Below are 9,146 nucleotides of genomic sequence, written 5' to 3'. Positions count from 1 at the left end.
TTTAAAATATTTTTGAACGAGCCCAAACATGCTAAATGTGAGTAGGGTACGTTATCCATTAGTGGACCCCTTTCCTATAGTGGACCATCTGAAGGGTTTTGATGAAAACCCGATTTAATAACACCAGAGGTGAAAAAGAGCCTTTCTTACAAAATGATGGAACTCCGACAAATATATTGGTGCAATTATTTTTTTAGAAACATGTCGATGCCACTTAGTGAGAAATTGACCTAAAACTTCAAATATTTTAAGACTAAACCTCGAATGACATTTTTTTTTAATTTCAGAGGTACATTATGGGTCGCAAGCCAATTATATTTAATTAAGAAAAATATATTGGTTTGAAATTTTAAGAAAAAAATATAGGGTACTCAGTCTTTAACGTTAGGCTATGATTAACCTAAAAATATATGTATCGATATTGCACTTTGTCGATCTATTATGAGAAGCCAAAAAGAACACTTCCACGCGCAGCGTAAAACGCGCAAGCGTAAATGTGCTAGCGTTTATGCTTTGACTTGACGACTTGTCGATCTTTCGAGCGAAAACGAGCCGGGACTTCGAATTTTATGTTCAGTATATGATTCTGTATAAAACCAACAATTCAATAGGAAAAATAAGACGTAAAAAAACTAATATGGCTATATCTCTGGAAATTTTGGGCCCAAGCTGTTTATGACGCATGTTTTCGAATGGCTTTTTGTTTGAAACTGAATTATTTTAATTTAATTGTGTTATCTGTAAAATAGTCCAAAAAATACCTCTAAAATGCTTTTGACCACATTTTCTGATCGAAAATTGTGAATCGAGAAATAAAATGTTCGTCTCCGACCTCACGGCTACAAATCTGAAATTTAAAAATTGTGAGTTTTACAAGCGGTTTTCCAATGATGGAAGACACAAATTTTTAAGAGCGGATACAGACATCGGCCAAGTATTTCAGAAAAAGAGCACTAAAAAATCAGGCTTTGAGTTCCGGGATTCAGGCCAGAAGGCAATCGAAAGAGTGCATCAAAACCTTCAAATATGTAATTGAATTTTTTCTCTGGGACGATTCCCCGCCGTACACGATTTTTTAAAGATTTCCGTGAAAAGCGTTTTTCTAAAAGCAAACCTTCAACCTTTCTTTTGTAAGAAAGGAAAAATTTCAAGCGTGTTTTGTCTGCGAATCTCTTATTTGGCAAGTTCAGCATCATTTGAAACAATGTTGACTGACATTGAAGTGTCCTTTTTGCCAAAATAAGTGTTTTGAGTTCGACGTCTGAAATCAGCCACGGCCACTAGCATTTTCACAACAAAACAGCATTTCTATTATATGATTGAATTAACTATTCAATCATTTTTTGATTGATTATTTAACTTCAGTAAGTCAAAATACTGTAAGTTTAAGGAACTTTACTAAAATAAAGCGAAGAACTGCTCATTTTCCAGCAAAATTTGGGGGTCCAATATAGGACAACAAAAATCCGAACTTTTCCAAAAGTGGACCCCTGTTAATTTAACCTTCAAAATTTAAGAAACTGTGTATTTTAACAAAATTTTCTCTTGAATATACAATAAACGCCTGTTGTTATCAACCTAAACGCATATTTTTTTCAATTATGAGTATAAATAAAGCTGTTTTCATGTTAAAAGTTCCAAAAATGCTGAAGCCGTAAGAATTTATAACTAATCAAAACTATACTTAAATGTACTTAACTGAAACATCAAATTGAAGTTTGAAATGGTATTTTAAAATGATACATCAATAACGAAACATTTTTGGAAAATAAACACGCGTGGTTTTATTTTTTTTTTTAATCAAATCTATTGTTATGTTTCGGTCAGCTATTTATGTAATTAATATGGATAAAATTTCATAAAAATTACTTTTTTAATCATTTTTATGTTAACAGTTGTTTTTGAAACGTTTTCTCTGACCTTTTTCGGAAATAAATGTGTTAAATGACTGTTAGGTTTTATGTTGTTGTTTTAAGCCAAAATTGTTAACAAAACATAATTGTATTGTACAAATATGTATTTAGATTGTTTTTAGTTGTTTAGACTTCTATTTTAATTAAAATTTTGATGGTTTTTGAAAAAATATTTTTTTACAATTATTGAAAGAAGGGGGCCGAAAAGTGCTACCAAAATTCTGAAACTTGATTTTTAAACAGGTTGCATTACATTTATTATAAAATATTTGAAATATGTATTTTCTGCCTTGTTTTTCGTTAGTATTAACTGAATGATTGTGAAAACCTGTTTATTTTTTAACATAATATGTTTTCTTCAAAATAAAAAAAAATCAATCCAATAATTTAAAACGCCTAATGATTTGGCTGTTTTTGGTATGGCTTGCACTTTTAATTACATTAGAGTCAAGGGAAACAAATTGGAAAAAATATGAATGAAACCATTTTAATACTAACATATTTAGAGTTCAGTATTAATTGACATAAAAATATTGTATTTTTTATTTATAGTTTTTGTTCATTGGCCAATTTTAGTTATTTTAATTTAAATCAATTAAATTTTGCATAAATTTTAAAAAATTTTAATTCAAATTTCAGTCGCTCAGATTTATCATAATCTTGTTAAGTTTTGGAACACATTGAGATTATTGCTTGTTTTGTTTCACCAAATTTGATCTTAATTAGAAAGGGTTCATTCTGAGTATTGTACCTTTTATCATTTGTTTATTTATTTTTAATCGATTATATTTTATTCATTTTTACTTATTATCAGTCTTTGATATAAAATTCATTTTTTTGCAATTTCAATGCGTCAATATGTACTGGTTAAACGTAAATAAAATTTCTGAATATTGTCAATCATCAATAAAATATAGCTAGCAATTTACAGCTGTGGAAAATCTGGATAATTTATTCTTTAAAACGGTGCACATTATCCAAAGCTTTTGCACCCAGATTTTTGTAACAGACATTTTAGTATCTTCAAAACTACGGAAACTATCGATATATTTTTGTATTCATCCCCTTATGCTACTATTTCCATAACGATTTACAATAAAATTTGTAAATTTTTATAATCAAATTATTTTAGGAGTGGGTCCGTAAGTTCAATAATTTTAGAATAAGAAGACAATAACTTCCTTGGTTGCTGTGCACCGATTGTTTAACGAATTTCGAAAATTGGTGTGAAATATATAAAATGAATAAATCAAGCATAACTTAATAAATCGATGCCTCTGTGCTCTCTTGTTTTAAGTTTGCTGGTTTTCTATCTAGTTAGCATAAGAGAGCACAGAAGCATCGTCATGATGACAGTCCAGACTCGATTATCCAAAGTTATCGGAAAAATATCGCTTTGGATAATCGAATCGAAACGGTAGTTTTTTTTAAGTAACATAAATCATGATCAAATTGTTAGGAAAACTTCATGCTATGGAAACTATAACAAGAATTCGTACAAAAATCCAACTGGCAAAAATGTCACAAATATCTGTGTGGCACGGATAAAATCAGTAGAGTTTGATAGCAAACGTTATAAAATAAATTTTAATAACTGATTATATTTTCATATTTGAATGGACATCTGAATAGATCAGATACCTGCAGTCCAACACCAAAGTGTTGCTACTCAGCATATCTTCCATGACCATCCCCGATCCACTTTGATTACTATTTGTGTTCCCCTATCCCTAAATTCGATAAAGTGGCCCAAGTGCCAAAATCGTTCCGCACCGTAATTGTTTGTCCATGTGTCCGTCCAGTGAGGCTCCGTCGAAAGCCCCGTATGTGGGACACACACACACACCCCACTGCCTGCCACCATTTGACTGCCGACCACATCCGGCATAAAAAGTTTCGCTCATTCACGACCAGTACCAGAACCAGTTCCACCATCATCAGCTTTCTTCCCTCCTTCATTCACACATCCAGCTGCCACCATAACTTTCGCCTCGGAGTCCTTTATCAAAGTGACACTTTTGCCCATTTCCGCCCCTCTTCTTCTCAATGGTGGTCTTCTCTTGACGGTGGCAAATAGTGTGTGTGTTCCAGTTGGTTGCCAAGAAAATTGGAAAATTTATAGCTTCCCCATATGTTGTCTGACGGCGGTGGGTTTTGGGGGGACGTCCCTCCTCCCCCACTCCCACTCTATGAAACAGTTCAACACCTCTTCAGAACTTTCCCTCAGTCTTGTGATGTTACTTTAGTCAACAGCCGCCTCCGGCCGCCGGTCGTTGATTGTTCGTTACTGTTGATGTGTGCTCCGGTTCGGTTGGCCACGTCCGGTCTGTGATCCCGGAGCGGAAGTGATTGACTGGGCGAGATAAGGTACTTGTCGGGAGCAGTTTTCTGGAGGTGATAAACACTTCCGAAGTAAGGTGGCGTTAATTGATGTTGATTTATTCAAAAGGTGGAAGCTAACCTCCGGCGTGAGTGGTGGAATAACAGTCAGATGTTTGGATTAGCAGCTTGAATAACTTTCAAATCAATCATAACCTAACTACCCACAGTAACGTAACGCTTTAGGGTTCTCTAAGTTGCATCGAAAACCTAAAAAAGCAATTTTAAAGATCAATTTCAACTCTATCTCAAAATTGGTTGCAATGCTGCATGATATTTAACTAAAAATTAATCCTGAACGTCTTCAGAGAGCTCAATTCAAACTGACAATGAATTTAAAAATGATCAGCTGTGTCGTCAATATGCAAAAAAATGGCTCCGTAAAATTTATAAAATGGGAAAACAGAACTTTAAGCAACAAATTTCAAAAAGAAGATTTTTTAGCACTAGTCGTTCATTTGCCCAATGAAGTTTACCGTTGTTGTTGTTTGATTATTTGTTTGAGGAAACTTGAACCTTCTTGAACAGTCGCAGCCTTAGGTTTAGCTAGTGGAATAAATATTCCGGATTTCTTCAGTGAAACGTTTTTTCCCCGCATGAATATTATTTGCCTTCAAGATATGAGTCAAAACACGATAGCTCCAAAGCTATAATAGTGCGAAAAAGTTGAAATTTTTAGAACTCTTATGAATTTTTGGATGGATGGATGGATTTTTGGCGACTAAATTTAGGCCATTTTGTCGTCAAGAATGGAAGAAAAAAATTGTTTTACAACGAAATAGCGAAAAAAGATTGAAGGTTTGAAAGGTTTGATTACCCCTATATATTGTTCGATGCTGGTGCATGATTTAATGATTAATTTTAATCGGTATTGGTAAAAGTTTGTGGTTTTCTCATGATCAACTTTTGGTCCAGTTGATCTACGAAAAACTTCATTTCAGTTAAATTATTTGTTTTTTTTTTCTGATAGTATTATGTCTGAGATTTAATTCATGAGCATGGCTATGAAAATGCATTTTTTGCAATTCTGTCGTGAAACTACTCACTTTTCCTGTCATTCTTGAACGACAAAATAGCCTACTTTTCTGTACAAAAAATAACAGAATCGAATAGCAACACTTTTCAAAATAAATGCTGAAAAGTTCTACTTTTCAGCACTCAAATGGGTGCTGAAAAGTTGAACTTTTCAGCACTTGTTTCGAAAAGTAACACTTTTTAACATTTTTTGATTTAAACGATTTATTGACAAAATACATGAAAATTTGACATAAAATTTCACTCAGTGTGTGTTTTTTGGAATTGCAAAAAATGTTGTATGGAACTCGTTGCAAAACTTGATTTTTTCAGCACTCTTCGTATTTATCCAACTCGGTGAACCTCGTTGGATAAATGTACGACTTGTGCTGAAAAAATCCTCTTTTTGCAACTTGTTGCATAAACTACTATTATTAGGTCCTTTTCGGTACTGGGACCTGGTTAGGACCGAGTCGGCTTTTGTAATTACATTTGACTTAACAATTACAGAGGATCTTGTGTGTAAATGTTAATGGGAGGGGAGCCGATTACCCGCGGCCTACTCGGGGTTATTAGGGAAGGGATTGATGTTAAAGACAAGGCTTGGGAAGGGACGGGGGATTGTGTAGGGGTCTTGGTTGTCCTCAGCCGCAACTCGGTGTCCAGCTGCTGGGGCGTTCTTGCTTTGCTTCCGGTGCAACCAGAAACGACGGCTTTGTGTGAAGGCGAGTTATACTAACTGAAGGAAAACTAACTGAAGAAAAACTAAATGGATATTTTGGAATCTAAGAAGAACTGATAGATCGGATAGAGAACATCAAGATCTAGTTGAGATAACGCGTCTCGCATCGGGATTTCTGGTATCTTTCAACTTAATTCTGTGAACATGGTGATCTGGACACTTCCATACGAGATGGTCGATGTCCTGATAACCCTGCCCACAGTCGCAAAGGTTCAAATTTAAAAATTGTCCGGGAAACGGAAAATGTTTTTTACGGGATATCCCGGGAATTCCCGGGATTTTTTCCCGGGACGAGAAATTGGACGCTCTAGCTTTTGAATCTATGACATTTCCCCGAAACCCACATTCCCGAAGAGACATTTCCCCGAATGCCACATCTCCGAAAAGACACTTTCCCGAAATGTCATTTACCCGAAAATCATTTCCCCGAACGATCCATTTCCCCGAACGGCTACATCCCTGAATGGCGACTTTCCCTTAAAACCATTTTCCCGAATGGCCACTTCCCCCAATTTTCCACATCCCTGAAAATCATTTTCCCGAATGACCATAATCCCGAACGGCCATTTCCCCGAACGCCACATCCCCGAACCCGGTCAGGCGGGTTCTGGGCAACGGCCATAAAGTATCATGTCCACAATAGAGCTTTATGACGTTTCGCGTACGCACACTAGTGCACCATTTGATTTTGCTGGCTGACAAAATTGAACCTCACTTAATTTTTGTGTACGTACACGCAGTACAAACGAACGTAGATTACTCTATTGAAATTCCGAGCTTCACTTGAATTTTGAATATTCAAATTGATGTAAGTGCGACAACTGGCCAAAGGTATTTCAGGTCAGAACGTGTTTGACACACGTTCAGGCCCGACTACCGCAAAAATTTGTAATTGTTACTCGGGACCTTGGCAACCAAAATCAGCTGTCGAGCTTAAGTATAGCCCCTAAACTACTTTAAAGTGATTTAGTAATTTTTTATCTAAAATGGCGGTGATAAAATATTCAAAAAATGCTTTTTGTAATTCAATAATCAACTATTTAGATTTGATTAAAAGTATTGGTCGCAGAACTCGAATTGGACGTAAAAAAAAAAATGTTCAAAGCCTTCATCCAGCCAAAATTGATAAAGACAAATTAGTTCAGTTAAACAAAATCTAGAACAAACTGAATCCTGCGCATCGAGTCGTCGCATGAAGCTATCGTTGCTGTTCTATCCTTACCACGTAGATACCGTTTTGGAAAATTGTCCTTTGCTGAAAATGCCCGCTACAAAAAAAAATCTTTTTTTATGGAACGTGGATGATCTCAATACCCCGCACTCTTGAAGTGTACGCGTGGTTCATTAATGGCCTTCTACGGTTATTTGTTTTTTTTTTTAATCTTACAAAACACGTAGGAGAATTTAATATTAACGTCATACTTCTATAAAAAAAAATCTCGAATAACAATTTAGTTAATATCTAGGTCATCATTCGGAAAAAATGATTTTTTGGTGAAGTAACCATTCGGGTATATGAAAATTAGGGAAAAAGGCAGTTCGGTAAAATGGCCATTCAGGTGACATTCGGGGATATGGAATTTTCGGGGATGTGGAATTTTCGGGAAAATGATTTTCGGGAATGTGGAATTTTCGGGAAAATGATTTTCGGGGAAGTGGTACTTTCGGGGAAATGATTTTCGGGGATGTGGAATTTTCGGGGAAATGATTTTCGGGGATATGGGATTCGGGAAAGTGGGATTCGGGGATAAGGGATAAAACCCTAGCTTTTATCCATGTTCAAAATGCATTCACCATTCACTCGATACCAATTTGATACCAATTTTCTGACATGTGTATTTGTTCATATTTTTCCGAAGAGTACATAATAACAATTTGTTCCATTAATTATCCAAACATCTTTTCATTTGATAATATTCATGTTTAACTTAGGCCGATGCAAATATTTAAAAAAGTTTTTGTCCCTCGGCCCTGGCCGAGGTCAAGGGGGAGGGAGGGGGGGGGAATAAAAAATTATAAAAATTTAAATAATAAGCCATAATCTTCACATTTAAATGAAAAAAGTGTTTTAAAATGCATTTTACACTAGTTCAGTTGTTTTGCAATCATTAGTTTTCAAATATTCTAAGATCTGACAAAAACAAAAATTGTATCGAAAAAAAAGATTTTGCATCGAAAATTTTCAAAAAATCTTAAAAAATTTTGATAAACCCAAATATGCTAAAAATGATTTTAAACGCAGGAGAATGTATTTTAATTTGATTTCAGCTGGTTGCCCTTGAATTTTCATTGAAATTTTGAAGTTTATTGTAAAAATATTTTTTTTGCCCCCTGATTTTTCGAGCCAATTTTGAAGGGGGGGGGGGGGGGGGGTGACAAAAACTTTTAAAAATATTTGTACCAGCCTTATTGAAAAAGGAATTTATAGAAAACTCCCGAACAAGAAAAAAAATAATAGAGAAAAAATTACTTTAAACATTGAAAAAACTAAGCAGATCTGCACTAAGAACAAATCCGGAAACTATTCCAGATATTCATCTGATCGAAGCAAACATTTATCATCAACTTTGTTCCAAACTTTTTCGTCTGCATTGCACAAAACCAAATCCCTTACTCATCGCTCGTCCAGCTCACTTTTTCCTCCCTGCCCCCAGCAGTCTAGTCTCGCACCCCGAGTCCGAAAAATTGAATCTTATCTACGAGCTCGGGGCCAACGACAAAGAATTCATTTTCAATACGCGTTGCAAAAGCTGGCGAAGCAAAATCAACCTCCCCTTCCTTTTATCTTCCCCCGCATACTGCAAGAGCTGCTCGATTTTTCCTAAGCCATAGATTTTCAACCTCCTCAGTGGGGGTGGCCCAGCAACAGCCGGACTGAGAGTTGCTCAACTTTAACGAAGTTGAGGATCATTAAATTTGAATGTTTATCCCCTCGACTTGAAGCGGTAAAACGTTCTAGGGTTGGAGGCTCTACATTGGTACTAATTTAAGTTTTTTTAATAAGTTTTATTATTATAATATTAAAAATACAGTTTAAACATTGACAATTTTTAATATGAATTAAACATTTTTCAAAATTGGATAAAATCCCTCCAACT

This window comes from Culex pipiens, chromosome 2, assembly GCF_016801865.2.
Source record: "Culex pipiens pallens isolate TS chromosome 2, TS_CPP_V2, whole genome shotgun sequence".
Classification (NCBI taxonomy): Eukaryota; Metazoa; Arthropoda; class Insecta; order Diptera; family Culicidae; genus Culex; species Culex pipiens.
The sequence above is the reverse complement of the archived record's forward strand: the minus strand, read 5'-3'. Positions refer to the sequence as shown.